Consider the following 12,848-nt stretch of genomic DNA (forward strand, 5'->3'; position numbering starts at 1 on the left):
AATGCTGATTTAATGACCTACGCTATGTATTGGCTAATATAGAAGTACAATCTATTACCAAGCGCATCTTTCAATAAATCATACAGCATATAATAATAATAATAATAATAATAATAATAATAATAATAATAATAATAATAATAATAATAATAATAGTAATAATAATAATAGTGAAGAATTACAAGTGCTCACTCACCTCTTTTCGAAGTCTGTTATGAAATTACCGGCAGTGATTGAATTTGAATATTACTCTAACCAGTAACCAGTGTGTACGTGAATAAGAAGCTATGTTCATTCGAACACAAAGTATAACCGAGCTCGATAGCTGCAGTCGCTTAAGTGAGGCCGGTATCTAGTATTCGGGAGATAGTAGGTTCGAACCCCACTGTCGGCAGCCCTGAAAATGGTTTTCCGTGGTTTCCCATTTTCACATCAGGCAAATGCTGGGGCTGTACATTAATTAAGGCCACGGCCACTTCCTTCCCACTCCTAGCCCTTCCCTGTCCCATCGTCGCCATAAAACCTATCTGTGTCGGTGCGACGTAAAGCAAGTAGCAAAAAAAAAAAAAAAATACAAAGTATTGAGCTTATCATTAACGATTCAGAGATGCAGATGGTACAGTGTATTGTACCAGAAACGCTGGTCCAAGAGAGAGTTTCCGACGCCTGAAGTCGAACTACGCGCCGTGTGCTAGCACCCAGCCGGGTACAGCAGGTCAGCTGAGAGCAACGTGGAACATGTGACGTCACGTCCTGCGTAACTTCGCCAAGGTTAGATTACGTCAGCCGAGAGAACATTCTAAATATTCTATTACCAATAACTTTTTTTGGATCGGAGTACAATTACAAGCTCAAAGTCAACATGTTAACCGATTTCTTATCATCATAGTCCCAAAGTTTGAAGAAAATTCAACCAAAATTAATAAAATGTAATAGCCTTAATTTTCAAGAATCTGGTATAAAAGGAGGCAAATTTTCATGTCCATGTCAGTCAACTAAGAACCACAGTCGAGACCGGACGGTTGACTGGTGGTCGTATATAGTCGTAGTGTGAAGTACGGGGTTCGGTTCGCTTTAAGTGTTTGACACATTCTGCGTGCTAAGAAAACTTTAACTCTGCGATGATCTGTGTCGGATTTAGTAATTCTCAACCCCATTCGCGAGTGATAGAAAAAATTTCAACGCGAATTTAAACAGTTCAGTTTAACTTGTATTTCAAGTGACTAACTATTTCTGATACCAACTCTAGTGTTATTAGAACTTGTCTTATTTTCTCACGAGTGCAACATTCCTTCTAGTGATTGAAATATTTTGAATAACTCAGTACTCACATTGTAAGGTGATAGAAAAATTTCTCCGATAATAAACTTCGAACTGTGCGTTTAGTTTCATAAAGTGATTTAAATATTTGACTAAGTATAACATTGCAATTGAACATCGAATTTTTCGAGTGAATAACATTTCAAGTAGTACTTTATAAACTGTCACGACTTTGTGGTTACTTCATTCAACTTGTGTTTTGCGAGTTGAGGGCACTTCTCGAGTATTTGATAAACATTCCTAAGATTCTTGATAGATCTTGTGTCTGTAAATAATGTTACCTTTCGTTTACGTCGAATCAAGGACTCTCTTGGAACAGATTATATTTGTGTTACGACGTTATTGCTTGTAGTCAAGTGAAGTGAACGGAAATAAATTCAAGAGATAGAAATCTTCATTAATAATTTATTGAAGTGATTAATTTCAAGTTAGTTGAAAACTGTGTGAACTTATAATAATCACCGAATGAAGTACTTTTGTAACATTCGACAGTGATAAGTGACATAATTTTGTAATTTCCTAAGTGGCTGTTTTGCATTACGAGTTAAGTTCCATTTTACATTCGACTCGATCTAATAATATTTTCAACTGTACAACTCAGTTGCGTGTTCAACTCTAGTAACATTCAACCTTATTTAATTTCTCTCAAGTGATTTACTTGCAAACGCGATCAGATTTCATTGACATTCTGTCGTGTGGAATTCATTAACTAATTATTTGAGTACAATCTGCCAATGTAGTGATTCATTTTGAAGCCGTTGCTATTGATGATTTTATCTATGCAGAAGCCATTTACCTAACCAAATACATCTCGGGCACAAGTACATTGCCGTGTTCTACAGTATCTCAACGTCTACAAGAACTTCTAGACCTCCTAGAATTTCGAGAAATTCGAGGACATCTAGAATTTTGAGAACTTCCAGACGTCCCAAACCGTCTAGACCTCCACCGGAAGTCGATCCAGGGGTGAACAAGTATAATAGCAGGACCGCAGTGGATATTACCAGCCCATACCAAGGAGTGTGCATTCTCATAATCTTCTGTACAGAGGTGATATGAAATTTAACATTTATTTTGTTAATAAATTCATCAGCAACTTTAAAGAAGCCATTATTCTTATTTCAATCCAACCTCTCCTTCTCTGTAACGCTTCAGTTAAGAACCGGACACACCTTGGGTCAGTCTTATGCTCAGCTGGTCAACCAGATCAATAATTACGTTTAAAAGATAAGAAAGTTTAACTTTACATAGCCTACTCATGTCTCTAAGTTAAAATACCTTCGAGATACACAGAAAAATATGGGGCATTGCGATAATGTATGCGTTTAAAGGTTCCCTGGCAACAATGTGACTCGTACGCAGACAAACCGGACTTGGGCAGGGGATGTCACAGACCTTGTGTGTTGTTTCCCCGCCGGTGGCATACAGAAACTTCAATACTGAGTATAATATCCTCGCATGGCAATACACAAAATCCACAATTGCTCCCCATAATGTTCATCAAGCCTTTCGTCATGACTTGCGATAACCGCCCCCAGTTGGTTGTCAAGCGCCCTTTGGAGGACAAAAAATGTATGGCAGTTCTAGGGCTGACTAATCTGGACGCAGTTTATCCTCATGTTGCAGGTACTTGTCTGCTTGGCCAGCACTAAGTGGGCGGGTAGTATCATCCATCAGACGGAACCCTGGTCCATATGCACCACTAAAATGCCGTGCATAGTGTTACAAGATCTCATCCCTATAGGCCGCACCCTTCACAATACAAATAGAAAACACATGCAGTGGCATACGTACTCGTAACAGGATTCCTCCCCTTACGAGTACACTAGTGCCACGGTATCCACAATATAGCAGGGTTGTAACGTGTTCCAGAGAGGTTCCACATGTACAGACGGCGAGAAACACTCTCCAGGCTAAACCGCGATTCATCCTTGAACATGACACTACTCCACTGTTTTTCTGCCCAATCACGATCCTTGAACTGGACACTACCCCACTCTTCCTGTGTACAGTCACGGTTGGTAAGACACCCCATTGGACGTGCCACACGGTGCCTTTGTGAGAGGGGATTACATCTTGCGGTACAGAGCAACTTCTCGAAGCCGACGATATATGGTCACACGGGTGATACATGTCACAAAGGCTGCTGCGAACTCTAATGGCTAGTGCAGAAGCTGTGCTGGTTGGATGTTTCGAGCAGTTAAGGCATGATATGAATCTTGACACTGAGTTGTAATAAGTGGCCGATCTTACCCATGCTGCCGTTGAATATTTCCTTCCTAATGGTATCTTCCCCACAGTCGCGAAATGACGCTACGGGAGACATTCAAGTCCCGGCTCTCCTAGCGCTGAATTTTGGGCGGCCTCCAAAACTCCAATGATCCGGCCACGAGTGATATCTTTGAATGGGTTCACTGTGCTATCCTGTTTCCATACGACTCAATTATTGCTACACTCTCAGCTACTTGGAACTCAAACGTGACGTTGGTTTACAAAAAATAATTTACCTGTGAGAGGAATTTGTTGGTTCGCCAAACGTAATCCCTGGTGGGTTTGGGTCCCTTGGTTAAAGCTAATTAAACAATTGCGGTATTTATTACCTTATTGTATGAGCATGCCATAGAAGCAACTTCTGTTGTAATTGTCTCCGCTAGGCTGCTGAAAAGTTTTCACTTTTTTTCCATAAAATATTGATTGAGTTAGAGCAATGAATGATCTTTGGCAGGCACGTGGCTGGTATTCCATTTCTACCTCTTTACGTGTGTGAATTGTTAGTATTTCAATGTTCGGAGCAATGTTGTTCAACCTATCGTGTTGCTATTTTGTCGACTGAATACACTTCGAAGAATCCATTCAATATCCTTTGTCTGGAGTAGGCTTACTTGTTTGCGAGCATATCAACGATATAAAAATGGTTAATTTAAATAATTTAAATTGTGTGGTTTTCGTTGTTCTAAACCAATTCAAAATTACTCCATATTTCATGTTCTTAAAACTGAAACACAGTAAACATTTACAAGCTAAGTCACTTCAAACATGAAACATATGAAAGAAATATCTAAGCTTTAAATGGTCATCGTTTGGGAATTATTGATTAGTTTATTGTAATTTAATGTTATTTACCGGTTGCGTCGATACTGGGGCAATTATGGTCTCCTAAATAATATGAAAAAATTAAAATACTTGGTGTCTCTTGTTTGTGTTACCGGGTCAACTGTGGTAAGTAGCACATAACTAATACTTCCGCACTACATCTGCCTCGTATTAAATTAGAAGTACGAAAGATATGACCAAGGAACACCAACATGCTACATTCAGACATTTTCAGTACATCTACAGGTCGTATACTAGAAAGGACGATGGTAACAGAAAGGCATAAAAAATAATCTCTTGATAGTATACAAGCATCGACAGCCATAAATAATTCTTAGCTTAACTCTAGGCAAACGAAGGAACAAGAAAGTAATGAGCGTTTAAAATTATGTCCATATCCCTAAGAATTAGCTCAATGTACTACCCTTGGGGACTACGAAACACTCTGATTGGAGAAATTTTGTTTTCCAGAGGAGAAGATTGTTTTCCAGTCCATCATTTTAAGTACTTTTGAACATTGGAAAGGCTGACACACTTCAGTTCAAGGTGAGATAAAGAGAGAAAGAAAGAAACACAAAGAAAGGGAGTAATAAACGAAGGAAAGGAGTAAATATAGAAAGTACTGTGATTGTCATTCTCAAAGTATCAAACGTTCTGGACCGAATGGAGGTACTGAGAAATTGAGCATAATCCTCAGTTGAAAGTACTCCTGTGGGGCGACTCCAATAAAGTCGCGCACCTTCAAGTGAACAACAAGTATGTTGATAGGAAGTGACAAGAAGCTCTAAAATTTAACTATGATATCACCACCATAGTTCGGCATTTTAAACACACCCGTTAACCCGAAAATAAGGGATCACAATTGTAATATCTGGAACCATAACGTGCAAAATACATTGTAATTGTGATATATGAGACATCTTGAATATTTAAATGGGTGATACACGCTTCATCCTCAATTGTGGTAAGGTGTTGTCAGATTACAGTGCTGCAAACAAAAAATCGATTGCATTAACAGATATGAAGGCCGCAACTTCGCGTTTAAATTCAAATATAGGGCGCTATCAGTAATAACATTCACCTAGTAATGAATCTTGTGATCTAGTATCACGTTATATTATGGCGACGTGAAGACTGGTGCAGGAAATACCTGCTCGATTTGAAATTGGAAATTTCCAGAAAAATAGCTGCTTCTTTTATCAACGTGTTTAAATAACATTAGTGAATTCCTTTTCCCATGTTACGTGCAACCAGGAAGTTTATGTACATATGCTCACGAATTCGAGGAAATCTGTATTCCTACGTACCTTCTCTCTTACAATCAGCCGCCTGTATTACTTGCTTAACTATTTCCGGTGATGTCTTGAATTTTCGGGCAAATACCCCGACCGTATTCTCCGCATTGTTGGTTATGTCATAAATACTTTACATTGTTTATTTCCAGAAATCCCTTAGTGGATGCTTTTCTGTTTTATTCTGGGGGTACCGAGGGAATGATGCCCGGTTTGGGTTACTCAGCTGTCAGCTTACATTAGGGAGATAGTATTTTCTAACACCACGGGTGATTCCTTCCCACTCCTAGCCCTTTCCTGTCCCATCATCCGCATAAAACCTATCTGTATCTCTGCAACGTTAGGCAAATATATATTCAAGGGGTGAAGGACGGTGCTGTTTCATAGGACCTGGAAGTGGTTGCCAAGTTGTGTGCTGGAGTCCCGGGCGTATCACTGTCTTCAGATAGATAGTCCTACGTTCCTTCATTATCAGTCTAAAGTTATTTTTCGTACTTCCCACATAACAGGGCCGCCACGAACACATTGCTCCGGCAGGTTATGCAACTCCCATGAAATGAACCAGTCAATGTACAGTATATTGAAAGCATGTTGTCTGAGTGGTAATTCTGCGCCTACTTATTCACCAGTAAGTTATCTGTACAGCACCATGTGGGTTACAGGTCGTTCTAGTAAGCACACACTACTATACATTTATTCCACGAACAGCATTCGTGAACATTGGAACAGACCCATGCCCTGAATCAGACAGCACAAGCGACAGTTCCTGACGTACACCAGGTAGGATATCTGATACCTGCAAGGCATGCGCATTGCCAAATAATGATGTCTGGCCCTCATATATAGCGTGTTTTACAAGCTATGACTGCGAATATTACAGTCACGCACCTTACCTTCATAAGCCTTGTTTTAGGGGAAGCAGCTGACAGTGAAATGCCACACATTACACCAATTACTATGGTCTCTTGCTTGTTCACCTCAGAAAGTTTCATGACGATTGTCATCGGGAGGCCCAAATGCTTCCAATGCAAGGGGCAATCAATTTTTCGTTCTTGGAACTGTTTTAGAGTGGTACAATTTATTCAAGGTATCCAATCCCCACTTGGTGTCATTGTGGAATAACATAATTCCTGGTTTCCCTGTTTCGTTCAATATAAGGTTTGAAATGCATTGTTGTCATTAAAATCACTACTATGTTCCATTCTTGAATAAATGAGACCTTTGCACATGTTTCATCAAAATAAAAATTTGCAGAAGAACCTGGCTTTTCTTCCTGTCTATTCATCTTCTACCGCTTTTCGTACACTGGTAGTGTCGCGGGTGCGAACTGTATCGCACATGTGAATCTGGCCCTGTTGTACGGCCGGATGCCCTTCCTAACACGAAGCCCATGTGGAGGGTTGTATTTAGTATTACTCTAGGACTACGTTTTTATGTGGTGGTTCGTAGTGTGTTGTGTTGTAGGAATATGGTGACAAATATGTTTGAACACAAACAATCACCCAGTACCATAGCTGTAGGATTTAACCACACGCAGTTAAAATCTCCGGCCCCACCTGGAATCGAACTTGGGGCCCTCCGAACCGAAGGCCAGTAGGCTGATTCATCCAATGAGCCGGACACTGTGGTATTCCTTCCGTTTGCAGCAGAAAATTCGGAGGAATGTTACATTTAAACTTTTTCGTTGTCCGTGCGAAGGTCAAATTTACCTTAGTCGATTCATTGGCTAATTCAGGTGTTGTGAACCAAGTGCCCACGATAAGGTTTCTGTTTGTTCGCTGAATCCTCTCAGTGAGGCGTAAAACATGCCGTGTTAGCTTCGCTAAGATTGAGTCTCTTCGTTCATTGCCAAGATATGGTATACCATAACACATAGACGTACTTCAATTGAATGTTATCACGATTTTAAATCCATATTTGTCTGGTTTAATTGGAAGATGCATTTCGAAATATTCTTTGTGGATGCTTAAATGCAAGAACTTCATGCCATCGGATTGCAGCTCATTATGGACCTCCTGTGGGATAAAATTCTGACACTCTGGAGTCTGCTAATATTTAGTCACTCAAGGAGTGTTAAGCAGTTAATTTTATCATTTATTAATGTACCGCGTTCATGCTAATATTCTTGCGTTGCATCCTATATTACCATAAATGAAGATCCATACGCGAGACATCCATTGCTTTTGTTAGGTGTGCGTAAACAAAATAATGGATTCAAATATATTTCATCAACACGTGGCGAATCCTTAACTGAACTCTCTCATTCTTTTTATATACGTTGGGTATTCAGCCCAAAGGCTGGTTTGAACCTCCACAATTCCACCATCAGCTGTCATGAGCAGCCTAGGCGTCAATGAAGAGGCATGCAAGGGAAATGAGGAGTGAGGTAGTTTCCCGTTGCTTTCTTCACCGAGCCAGTAGTTGCTATTACATATCAGTCTGCCAAGTCCACTGAAATGCATACACCAACTGACCCTATGAGCGATATTTTCACACCATTCATAGCAGGGACTGGCTGCATAAGGAATGGTATTACTAGAATCACTCATACCTCAGTCACCTTCATATTGTCAAAGCCAAGGATGAGACTGAGACAGGGCAATGAAAGTAACAAATTTATTTTAACCCATACCAGAAGACATAGTGCACTGTAAACACTACATCTCTCCGGCAAAGGCTTTTTGAATATATATAATTCTACATTAATAACGAGCGGAACGAAACATTAATGTTGCATTCGAAATTTTATTTTTGATAGTGATTATAATGAAGATACGAGGAAGAACGTACGTGTTTCACGTTTTCCCTTTATATGAAATGACGTTTCGTCAGCGAAAATGTTTGAGAAACTCTGGTCTACGTGAACGAGAATGTTTTCTTTGTTACAATCATTCACAGATTATTGGTTATTGATTAGTTCTGGTAAATAATCTTCTTCGTTGTCTTGCGAAAAGATTTTGTTCCTTGAAACTTCCAACGGCGGACATGTGTCTATTTATACTGTCAGGTTTTTGGAACTCCCTGGAGAGACGTTCTTAGTTTGCTCACGTGGTCCGAGTGGCCAGGAGTGAGGCCTGTGTCAACAAGAACAAGTTGGTTGCAGTGCAACTGCTACGCTACCCGGCGGAAAGTTTCTTCCACTGGAAGTAATTAATGCCACGGGGTAGCCGGCAAGAGGTCTACTCGTAACATTATTTGCTTTATGTTCACAACTTTGTTCTCGAAGTGAGAGGGTGACAATGTACTCCAAGTTTAGAGCGATTAGTGTGTTTTTGTGGAAGAACACTTCAATTTAAGGAAAGCTTTCAATGTATAATTTAGCTTTCCGCCACATATATCAGGGCGAACTTTGGAATATCCGAAGATTTCGATACGACTGTTTCTCTCTCGTGAAAGTATGTAATAGAAGGATTTTAATTCACAATTCTTGAAAGTTAAGTTCTTTCAAAAAATGTTATTTATTTACTTATTAATTAATTAATTAATTAATTAATTAATTTATTTATTTATTTACAAGTTGTTTTAAGTCGCACCGACACAGACAGCTCTTACGGCGACGATGGGACGGGAAAGTCCTAGGAATAGGAAGGAAACGGCCGTGACCTTAATTAAGGTACAGCCCCAGTATTTGCCTAATGTGAAAATGAGAAACCCGGATAACAATCCTCAGGGCTGCCGACAGTGGGGTTCGAACCCACTATTTCCCGGATGCAAGCTCACAGCTTCTCACCCCTAACCGCATCCAACCCGCCCGGTATATTTTATTTATTTATTTATTTATGTATTTATTTATTTACTTATTTATTTATATATTTAGTTAGTTAGTTAGTCAGTCAGTTAGTTAGTTAGTTAGTTAGTTAGTTAGTTAGTTAGTTAGTTAGTTAGTTAGTTAGTTAGTTAGTTAGTTAGTTAGTTAGTTAGTTAGTTAATTAGTTAGTTATGTGTTTATGCCTTGGCCCTCTCATGCACATAACCACAATTTCGGTTATAGTTTAGATTGTCTCTTCTTGCAAAATAATAGGACGATTATGACAGTGACGGTGGTGTTTGTGGTGTGATGTGAAGTGGGAAAAGGAGCCTTTAACGTACAATCTGCAGTGTAAACAGTGGAATATGAAATTATATTGAATACAATCAGTTTTTAACTGGATGACTGTGATTAATAATGATGATTTTAAAAATAATCTATATATATATAAAATAGCTTGTCCTGACTGACTGACTGACTGACTGACTGACTGACTGACTGACTGACTGACTGACTCATCATCGCCGAGCCAAAACTACTGCACATAATGAAATGAAATTTTGGGGATACATTCATATTAACATGTAGGTGCTCGCTAACAAAGGATTTTTTGATATTCCGTCGCTAAGGGGGGAAAAGGAGGGGGGTGAAATTTTAAATTGAATGTATCTATATCTCAAAATTTTAAAACTTTACAAATGTAAAAATTGGTATTTAGAATCTTCTTTAAAAATACGGAAACACGTATTTTTTTGCTTTCCGAAAATCCTAATAGGACGGGTGAAAAAGGGTGAAAAAGGGGTTGAATGCCTTTAATCAGGATACCAGTACTTATATCTCAGGAACTGAAGGTATTGCAGACCTGAAAATTGTAAGTTTGATCTCTTTTAAAAATAAAGAAACACGTTTTTTTTGTTTCTGGAAAATCCAATCAATGGGAGGGTGAAAAGGGGGTGAATTTTTAAAATGAGTGTATCTATATTTCAAAACTTTGAAAGTTTACATATGTAAAAATTGATATTTAGAATCTTCATAAAAATAAAAAAAACACGTATTTTTTGTTTTCGAAAAATCCCAATAGGAGGGGTTGAAAGGGGTGAAAAAGGGGTTGAATGCATTTAATGAGGATACTTATATCTCAGAAAATGAAGATATTACAGACCTCAAAATTGGTGTTTTGGATCTCTTTTAAAAATAAAGAAACACGTATTTTTCTGTTTTTGGAAAATCCAATTAATGGGGGGATGAAAAGGGGGTGAATTTTTAAAATGAGTGTATCTATATCACAAAACTTTCAAAATGTTTATAGATGTAAAAATTAGTATTTAGAATCTCCTTTAAAAATAAACACGTATATTTTTGTTTTCGAAAAATCCCAATAGGAAGGGTGGAAAAGGGTGAAAATATGTTGAATGCCTTTAATGAGGCTAATTATATTTCAGAACCTGAAGATATTACAGACCTGAAAATTGGTATTTGGGATCTACTTTAAAAATAATAAAGAAACAGGTATTTTTCGTTTTTGGAAAATCCAAATAATGCGGGGTGAAAAGGGGGGTGATTTTTTAAAACGAGTGTATCTACATCTTAATATTTTAAAAGTTACAGATGTGAAAATTGGTATTTTGAATCTCCTATTTTGTGTTTTCTGAAAATCCCAATAGGAGGGGTGAAAAAGAGGTTGAATGCCTTTAATGGGGATACTTAAGTCTCAGAAACTGCTTTAAAAATAAATAAATATTTTTTTATGCTTTTGGAAAATCCAAATACTGGGAGGGGGAGAAAATGGGGGTTTTTAAAATGAGTGTATATGTATCTCAAAACTTTAAAAGTATGCACATGTAAAAATTGATATTTAGAATCTCCTTTAAAAATAAAGGAACACTTTTTTTGTTTTCTGTAAATCCGAATAGGAGGGGTGTAAAAGGTTGAATAATGGGTTGAATGCCTTTAATGAGGATACATATATCTCAGAAACTGAAGATATTAGAAAACTGAAAATTTGTATATGGGATCTCCTTTAAAAATAAGGAAACGCGTATTCTTTTTTTGAAAATCCAATTAATGGCGGTTAAACAGGAGTGACATACTGGGGTGAATTTTTTGAAAGACTATATCTACAGAATTTCTGAGAAACGTAGAATGTTACAGACGTAAAAAGTAATATTTGGAATCTTCTGTAAATGTAAAGAAACATAGGCGATTTGTTTTTGGAAACTCCTCTTAAGGGGAACTAAAAATGGGGTGAAATTTTAAAATGAGAATTTATACAGTATATCTCATAAAACTTAACATGTTACAGAAGTTAAAAATGGTACTTTTAAGGAGCTTTCGTTGCTCAGGCGGCAGCGCACCAACCTCTCACAGCTGGGTTCCGTGGTTCAAATCCCGGTCTCTCCATGTGACATTCGTGCTGGACAAAACGGAGGCGGTACGGGTTTTTCTCCGGATACTCCGGTTTTCCCTGTCATTATTCATTCCAGTAACACTGTCCAATATAATTTCATTTCATTTGTCATCCATTAACCATTGCCCCAGAGGAGTGCGACAGGTTCCGGCTGCCGGCACAATTCTTATTGTCGCCGCTAGATGGGGGTTTTATTCATTCCATTCCTGACCCTGTCGAATGACTGGAAACAAGCTGTAGATTTTCGGTGCACTTATTCTTATCATTAACCGGTCATTTTTAATCTTTCCTGGGTTCGTTTTCAAGAGCCATCTTTACCTTCGGAGAACGTTCTTAGATTACAGTAGATTCTCCTGGCATATTAATAAAAAATTAAACACATTTGAAATAAACTATAGGAATGAGATTGACCGTCCAATTTTTCACATCTATAATAAGGTCAATAATGCACCCAAGACGACACCAAGCCGGATCTCCTGAAGGATTTGTTCCATATTAAAAATGCTTATAGGAAAAGATGGCAAAGATTTAGGGACCCAAGTGACCGGGTGGAATACCTGGACCTAGCATGGGAAGTACGAAATCGATTGCTGGAAAGAAAGATTGAAAAATGGGAGGAAACTTGCCGTAATCTATTAGAAAACCAGTCAGATCGCGAAATTTGGCGGATTCTCTCAGAAAACCAGTTATATCGCGAATTTCTGCGGGTTATATATAAAACGTTAAGCATTCAATAATAAATTTAATTGTAATAACGTAGCGAAGCACGGGTATCTTGCTAGTTTTAAATAAGAGAAATAAGTTATAATATGTTATGCACCATTTACCCTAGATTTACCTGGTAGGTGCTGTAATTGTGTCAGTGACATTTTTAGACATATTTATTTCCTTTAAGGTAATTTAGGGGTATCTCGATGCACTGAGCAGAAACATGTAGTTTTGATCATTCTTTAGTTGCAAAATATTTCAATTATTTCCCTGGTGATTT

Source organism: Anabrus simplex, chromosome 2 (genome assembly GCF_040414725.1).
Source record: "Anabrus simplex isolate iqAnaSimp1 chromosome 2, ASM4041472v1, whole genome shotgun sequence".
NCBI classification, from domain to species: Eukaryota; Metazoa; Arthropoda; class Insecta; order Orthoptera; family Tettigoniidae; genus Anabrus; species Anabrus simplex.